This window comes from Arachis stenosperma, chromosome 3 (genome assembly GCF_014773155.1).
Source record: "Arachis stenosperma cultivar V10309 chromosome 3, arast.V10309.gnm1.PFL2, whole genome shotgun sequence".
NCBI lineage: Eukaryota > Viridiplantae > Streptophyta > Magnoliopsida > Fabales > Fabaceae > Arachis > Arachis stenosperma.
The window spans coordinates 103,766,549-103,775,439 of NC_080379.1; positions in this window are offsets into that span (position 1 = coordinate 103,766,549).

Sequence of the window (8,891 nt, forward strand, 5' to 3'; positions counted from 1 at the left end):
TCCTTGCTAGATTCTCCATCCAGAAGGACAAAACCAAGAACGCCCCAAGTTTGTTAGGGATCCAACAAGGAGATCGGAAAAGTCTTCGCAACTATATGGAAAGATATAACAAAGCATGTCTGGAAATACAAAGTCTATCTACTGAAACAGCTATTATGGGCCTCAACATCGGCCTATGAGAGGGACCTTTTAGTCAATCCATATCAAAGAAGAACCCTACATCTTTGAATGAAGTGCAAGAACGAGCAGAAAAATACATCAACATGGAGGAAAACTCTCGACTAAGAGAGACTTCAAAATTCAGATCCATTTACTCCTCTCAAGATAAGGATAAAGAGTTCAAGAAAAAAGAAGATCAGCATGGAAAGAAGATTAAGAAATACCACAACTATATCCCTCTCCGGGTATCTCTCGTGAAAGTCTACTGAGAAGTATGCCACACTGAAAAGATCCAACCACCCCGTCCACTTAAAAGCAAAAAGGGAGGAGGAAATCGGACGGAATACTGTGAATACCATCAAATCTATGGATATCCCACCAAGGAGTGCTTCGACTTGAAGAATGTCATAGAAAAATTGGTAAGAGAAGGAAGACTAGACCGGTAATTAGCCAGCAAGACAGATGAGACGTGAAAGAGAATAAAAGACGAAGAGGTCGGACGAACAGAACGACCACCTCGTACCCCGGAGAGACATGTTCATATGATACATGGAGGATTTGCGGGAGGGAGAATTTCCAAATCATCTCGCAAGAGACACCTCAAAGAGGTATATCACGCCGAGGGAGGAGAAGGAGCACCCGACCTACCTATCATTACTTTCAATAAGGAGGACGCTGCTGGCGTCATCTCGGGACACGATGATCCCATGGTCATCACTATCATATTGGCCAACGCAAACTCCACCACACACTGGTGGACCAAGAAAGTTCGGCTGACATCCTGTTTAAAACCGCATTTGACAAACTCGGCCTGGAAGAAAAAGAGCTTAGAGCATATCCGAACAGCCTATTCGGATTAGGAGACTGTTCCGAGGGTTACCTGAAACTGTAGGTCGATCTCAGACGAGATCTTTTGTGCTGGTCGGAGCCAACGTGTCCGGCTGGTTGGACCTGGTAATGGTGCTGATCCTTCGTCCCCGGAGGGTGGGGAGTACCTGCAAGGAACTCCGATGCTTAAGTTAGCAAAGGTATTAAGCAGGTATTGAGTAGAATGAGAGTATGAGTTATACCTGGGTGCTCCAGTGTATTTATAATGGTGAGATGTGGCCTCCTGTGGATAAGATAAGTTAGTTATCTTATCTTATCTTTATCTTATCTTTAAGTGAGGTCATCTTTAAGGGAACCGCCTTTATCTCTATGGGCTTGGGCTGCCCTTAGATCTGGGACGTGTTCCTCTATTTGGGCCCTTTGTTTGGGCTTTTCTGTGACTTGGCCGAGCTCTTTGAGAAGAGGTCGGGTTGTCCTGACTTGAAGAGGTCGATCGCTTTGTCTGTAGAACATCCCGGGTCGGATAGCTTGACCCAAGGTATGAACAGTGCCCCATTCTTGTACTTCGTCTAAGGATGTAGGATATCTCTTTGATATAGATTGGCTAAATGGTCCTTCTCGTAGGCCATTTATAAGGCCCATAATGGCAGCCTCCGTTGGTAGACTTTGTATGTCCATGCATATTTTGTTGAATCTTTCCATGTAGTTGCGAAGGCTCTCCTGATCTCCTTGTTTGATCCCTAGGAGGCTAGGTGCATGTTTGGCTTTGTCCTTTTGTATGGAGAATCGGGCCAGGAACTTCTTGGCCAGATCGTCGAAACTCGAGATGGATTTTGGAGGTAGGTTGTCAAACTATTTAATGGCTGTCTTGGTGAGAGTTGTTGGAAAGGCATTGCAGCGGACTGCATCTGAGGCATTTGTGAGGTACATTCTACTTCTGAAGTTGCTGAGATGATGGTTGGGGTCCGAGGTGCCATCATATAGAGTCATATCCGAAAGCTTGAAATCTTTTGGAATTTTAGTCTTCATAATTTCTCTGGTGAATGGGTCTTGATCTTTCTGAGAGCTATCTTCTGCGGATGATCGAGTAGCTTTAGTTTTAAGATCAGCTTCAAGTTTTACAAGCTTATCTTCTAGTTCTCTGCGCCGCCTTATCTCCCGGCGTAGATCTTCTTCCTTTTCACGTTGATGTTGGACTTCTTTCTCGAGTTGCTCCAATCGATTTTGAAGTGCTTCTATTATTCCTGGATTTGATGAATTTTTGTCTCCATTGGTTTCTGGAGTATCTTTGAGTATTGTGTCCGCGTTTTTATGTGGCGTTCTATCTTCCAGACCTGAATCGTGGTCGTTGTCATGGTCATCTGCCATGTCAATGGGATGACTTCCAGGTTCCCCGGCAACGGCGCCAATGTTCCGAGGGTTACCTGAAACTGTAGGTCGATCTCAGACGAGATCTTATGTGCTGGTCGGAGCCGACGTGTCCGGCTGGTTGGACCTGGTAATGGTGCTGATCCTTCGTCCCCAGTGGATCGGGGGTACCTGCAAGGGACTCCGATGCTTAAGTTAGCAAAGGTATTAAGCAGGTATTGAGTAGAATCAGAGTATGAGTTATACCTGGGTGCTCCAGTGTATTTATAATGGTGAGATGTGGCCTCCTGTGGATAAGATAAGTTAGTTATCTTATCTTATCTTTATCTTATCTTTAAGTGAGGTCATCTTTAAGGGAACCGCCTTTATCTCTATGGGTTTGGGCTACCCTTGGATCTGGGACGTGTTCCTCTATTTGGGCCCTTTGTTTGGGCTTTTCTGTGACTTGGCCGAGCTCTTTGAGAAGAGGTCGGGTTGTCCTGACCTGAAGAGGTCGGTCGCTTTGTCTGTAGAACATCCCAGGTCGGACAGCTTGACCCAGGGTATGAACAGGAAAACTGTACAAGAACGGGCACAAAAATACATCAACATGGAGGAAAACTCTCGACTTGTCGAAGCCTCAAGGTTCGGCTCTACCTACCGAGATAAAGAATCTAAGAAAAAGGAAGATCGCTCCGGAGAGAAAATCAAAAAATATCATAACTATACTCCTCTTAGGGTATCCTTGGTAGATGTTTACAAAGAAGTCTGCCATACAGAGAAAATCCCTCCAGCTCGGCCACTTAAAGGCAAAAGAGGAGGAGGAAATCGGAATGAATATTGTGAGTATCACCGACTTCGAGGGCATTCCACCAACGAATGCTTCGACTTGAAAAACGTCATAGAAAAACTAGTAAGAGAAGGAAAGCTAGATCGATTTTTGGCCAATCGGGATGACGAACCAAGAAAAAGAAGAAGGGATGAGGATGTTGGACGATCTGAACGATCACCTCGCACACCGGAAAGACATGTTCATGTAATACATGGCGGATTTGCCGGAGAAGGAATCTCCAAATTATCCCGAAAGCGACATCTCAAAGAAGTATACCACGTCGAAGGAAAAAAGGAAGTCCCAAACATCCCAGCAATCACGTTTACCAAGGAAGACGCATCCGGAATCATCTCGGGACACGACGACCCCATGGTCATTACAATCATACTGGCAAACGCCAACCTTCACCGTACATTAATTGACCAGGGAAGCTCTGCAGACATCTTATTCAAAACTGCCTTCGACAAACTCGGTCTAGACGAAAAAGAGCTAAGAGCATACCCGAACAGCCTGTTCGGACTAGGAGATGCCCCAGTTCAACCGTTGGGATACGTATCGCTGCATACAACCTTCGGAAAGGGGAACCAGTCCCGAACACTCAAGATAGATTACATCGTGGTCGACGTAAGCTCAGCCTACAATGCCTTAATAGGTCGGACAACGTTAAATCAACTCGGCGCAATAGTTTCAACCCCACATCTATGTATGAAATTCCCAACTGCGGAAGGGATAGCTACGATAAAGGCAGATCAAAAAATGGCACATCGCTGTTACAACGAAAGCCTAAACCTCCGAGGTGAAGGAGGAGAGTTCCACACAATCGAGCTCGGTGGAGTTCAGAGGCGAGATGAATTCCGACCACAACCCGAAGGAGAAGTAGAAAGAATCCAGATCGGAGACACCTAGGATAAAACAACTAATATTGGCACGATCCTGAAAGGAGATGTAAAGGAATCGCTAATACGGTTCCTATGAGATAATGTTGATCTCTTCGCATGGAAAGCTGCCGACATGCCAGGTATTGATCCCGAACTAATGAGCCACAAATTGGCAGTCTATCCGGGATCCGGGCCGGTACAACAAAGACGAAGAAAACTTGGACCAGAACGAGCTCAGGCTGTAGAAGAACAATAACAAGCGCTACTTGAGGCCGGGTTCATAAGGGAAGTCAAATATCCACTATGGCTAGCAAACGTCGTCTTAGTGAAAAAGTCAAATGGGAAGTGGCGAATGTGCACCGACTACACCGACCTCAACAAAGCCTGCCCAAAAGACCCCTACCCACTCCCAAGCATCGACGCTCTAGTGGACGCTTCATCAGGATATAAGTATCTCTCATTCATGGACGCATATTCAGGGTACAACCAAATCCCCATGTATCCACCAGATCAAGAAAAAACCTCGTTCCTAACACCGAAAGCAAACTACTGTTACATCGTGATGCCTTTTGGTCTCAAGAACGCAGGAGCTACTTATCAAAGGCTAATGAATAAAGTTTTCTCAGATCACATCGGAAAAATCATGGAAGTTTATGTAGACGATATGTTGATAAAGACACAAAGCGAAGATACATTGTTATCCGACCTGACTCAAGTGTTTTCTACTATCAGGAAACACAACATGCGGCTCAACCCCGCAAAATGCACCTTCGCATTAGAAGCCGGCAAATTCTTGGGCTTCATGTTCACACAAAGGGGGATTGAAGCAAATCCAGACAAGTGTCGAGCCATACTCAACATGAAGAGCCCAACCTGTATCAAAGAGGTACAACAATTCAACGGGAGGTTAGCTGCTCTATCTCGATTCTTAGCAGGAGCTGCGATAAGATCTCTTCCCTTCTATGCTACTTTAAGAATGGGAAAACAGTTCGAATAGACGACAGAATGTGAGCAAGCCTTCCTAGAATTCAAGGAATTCTTAGGACGGCCACCTATCCTATCTCGGCCACGAGAAGGAGAACCGCTCATATTATATCTCGCAGTAGGGAGCCGGGCAATAGCCTCAGCACTAGTCAGAGAAGACGAACATGGGCAAAAACCCGTCTACCTCATTAGCAAAGCACTACAGGGATCCGAGCTGAACTACCAGAAAATAGAAAAGTTTGCCTACACTCTGATCCTCACATCCCGGCGGTTTCGCCCATATTTCCAAGCGCATACCATTAAAGTTCGAACCAACCAACCCATAAAAGGAATATTACAGAAAATAGATCTAGCAGGAAGAATCCTACAATGGGCAATCGAGTTGTCCGAATTCGACCTCCAATACGAGGCGCGTACAGCAATCAAATCGCAACACCTGGCCGACTTCATCGCAGAATTTACAGACATCCCGGAAATCCCCATAGAATGGAACATATACGTAGACGGATCCTCGAATAAAACAGGAAGCAGTGCGGGTGTGATAGTTGAGAACAACCAAGGAACTCAACTGGAGCTCTCCCTTAAATTCGGATTCCCGGCCTCAAACAACCAGGCAGAATACGAAGCACTATTAGCTGGTCTGAAGCTGGCTAGGGAGGTTGGAGCTCGGAAGCTCAACATCTACAGTGACTCACAAGTCATCACCTCACAAATAACAGGAAACTACCAAGCCAAAGATCTGACCATGAAAAAATATTTGGATAAAACCAAAGAACAGCTCGGACAACTCGGGGAATATAGGATCCACCACATACCTCGTGAGCAAAATGCCCGAGCTGATGCCCTTTCAAAATTAGCCAGCACCAAACCAGGGGGCAACAACAGAAGCCTCATCCAGAAGGTATTACATAACCCGTCAATAGCGGAAGAAGAAAGAATCCTAGCCATAATAGGTCGGGATCAAGGATGGATGACCCCCATAATAAACTACCTCAAAACAGAAGAACTCCCTACAGATGAAAAGGAGGCAAAGAGGCTGAAAAGGGAGGCACAGTACTACACTATCATAAACAACACGCTGTACAAAAGAGGGATATCAACACCTTTACTAAAATGCGTACCAACTTCCAACACAAAGGAAGTCTTGGAGGAAGTACACAGCGGCATTTGTGGAAATCATCTCGGAGCGCAAGCTCTCACCAAAAAGGTACTCCAGGCGGGATTCTATTGGCCAACTCTACAAAAGGAGGCTACAGAATTTGTAAGGACATGTCCACCATGCCAGAAGCATGCCAACTTTCACATTGCCCCACCAGAAAAGCTCATCAGCGTGACCTCACCCTGGCCATTTGCGAAATGGGGACTCGACCTACTCGGACCCTTCCCACAGGGATCGGGACAAGTAAAATTCCTCATAGTAGGAGTAGACTATTTCACAAAATGGATCGAGGCAGAACCCCTTGCCAACGCCACCGCTCAAAGAAGTCGAAAATTCCTATATAGGAACATTATTACGAGGTTCGGGGTACCATACTCCATCACCACGGACAACGGTACCTAATTTACAGAGGCAGGCTTCAGAAAACTGGTAGCCGACTTGAACATAAAACACCAGTTCACCTCCGTCGAACATCCCCAAGCCAATGGACAAGCCGAAGCGGCCAACAAAGTCATATTGGCCGGATTAAAGCGGAGGCTACAAGAAGCAAAGGGAGCTTGGGCCGAGGAACTTCCACAAGTCCTATGGGCATATCGAACAACACCCCATTCTACTACAAACGAATCACCATTCCGACTAGCATACGGAGTTGAGGCAATGATTCCAATAGAAATCGAAGAAGGATCTCCCCGAGTAGTCCACTACAATGAACAAGCAAACTCCCAACTTCAGAGAGAAGAGCTCGACTTGTTACCCGAAATCCAAGAAAGAGCTCGGATCAGGGAAGAAGCTCTAAAGCGACGAATGGCTTCCAGATATAATCAAAAGGTAGTGCCGAGAAGTTTTGCAGAGAATGATCTCATCCTAATCAGAAATGACATTGGAACAACTCGACCCGGAGAAGGAAAGCTAGCAGCAAACTTGAAAGGACCTTACCGAGTCATTGAAGTACTGGGGAAGGGCTACTACAGACTGTCCGAGCTTGATGGACGAGAGCTTCCTCAATCATGGCACGCCTGCAACCTTAGAAGGTACTACAGTTAGAAAAAAGGATCTCACTAAATGGATGCGCTCTTTTTCCTGAAAAGGTTTTTTAATGAGGCACCATGTTGAGACCTAGATCATACCCGACTTAAAGGAACAAGGAAATTTCCACATGTATATATTTGCATTTTTTCTTTGAATAAAGTTTATTTAGATATTCTACAAGATTCCAAGACGCATTAATCTGAAGTATTCATCGTCTGATTATAAAGCAACAGGTCGGCAGAAAGTGAAAAACAAATTTACTGCGCGACCACGATAAAGACAATCGTCCGATAAAGGTGAAAACGCGATTCACCCAAAAGACGATCTAAAGACGCCAACCATTTTCTACAAATCAGCAAAGATGAACACAGAATAATGTAAGAAGTTATCGAAAGCAATCCAAAAAAAGAACCTGACGAGGTCTTACGGATAGCTAATATAATAACTTAAAAGACTGGCCGACGTTCAGAAATCGGACCAAGTCAACCCAAGTTATAAGTAAACCCGGGAAAGAGGTTTGGCCAACCCTATTAAAGAGGATTACTTTAACTTAGAAGGGCCTGACATAACAAAGTCAGCCCAAAACTAAAAAGTTATACAAGTAGTCCCTGAAAGAGATCTGACAAAGATCCAAGAAAGAGGACTACGAGAAATAACTTAAAGGAGACCGACATAACCAAATCGGACTCTTACCATTAAAAAGTTATCAAAGTAATCCCTGAAAGAGATCTGACAAAGATCCAAGAAAGAGGATTACAAAAATAACTTAAAGGAGACCGACATAACCAAGTCGGACTCCTACCATTAAAAAAGTTATACAAGTAGTCCCTGAAAGAGATCTGACAAAGATCCAAAAAAGAGGACTACGAAAAATAACTTAAAGGAGACCGACATAACCAAGTCGGACTCCTACCACTAAAAAGTTATCAACATAATCCCTGAAAGAGACCGAGTAAAGGCCCAGAAAAGGGGATCACGAAAATAGCTTTTGAGGGGGACCAACATAAAGAAATCGGTCATAAGGCGCTAAAAATACAAACAAGAGCGAGGAAACCGAGAAACAAGTCGGACCCCCCACAGGCACGGCCTCAAAAGGATCCAAGCTACAAACGATAAAGCACGCAAACAACCTAAAGAGGCCAGAACAGCAAAATTTCAACAGATACCATGTATAAAACGATAAAAGCTTCAAGAGGTCACCACAAAACCAACCTCGGAAGCTACCTTTGTTTTTCAAAAAGAGTTGCAAGACAGACAACTAGAAGCGTCAAACAAAACAAAGTTCAAAAAGCCCACAAACCGGGCTATTTACACAAAATATCCAGAAAAAGATCAGCTAAAGATCGGGAGCTTTCCCGGCAGCATCAGTATGAGGAGAAGGAGGACGAGTCTGAAGGGGCACGGCATCTACGGTTCCATCATCCCGGTTCAGAATCTGGCAATCTGGATCAGATGTAACGGGAGGAACAGAGGAGGTCGACACCTTAAGAGAAGGCACTGGGGGAGGATCAGTCTCTTCATCATCCTGGTCATCAGGGACAATCTTACCATCTCTCACGACATTATCCAGGCTGATAAGAGTCAAGTCGGCATCAGGAGCAACAACTCGGAACTGCTCCATCAGGTTCTCGGAGGCAGCAATTACACTACCCACAAGGTGACCCTGAAGCTCACC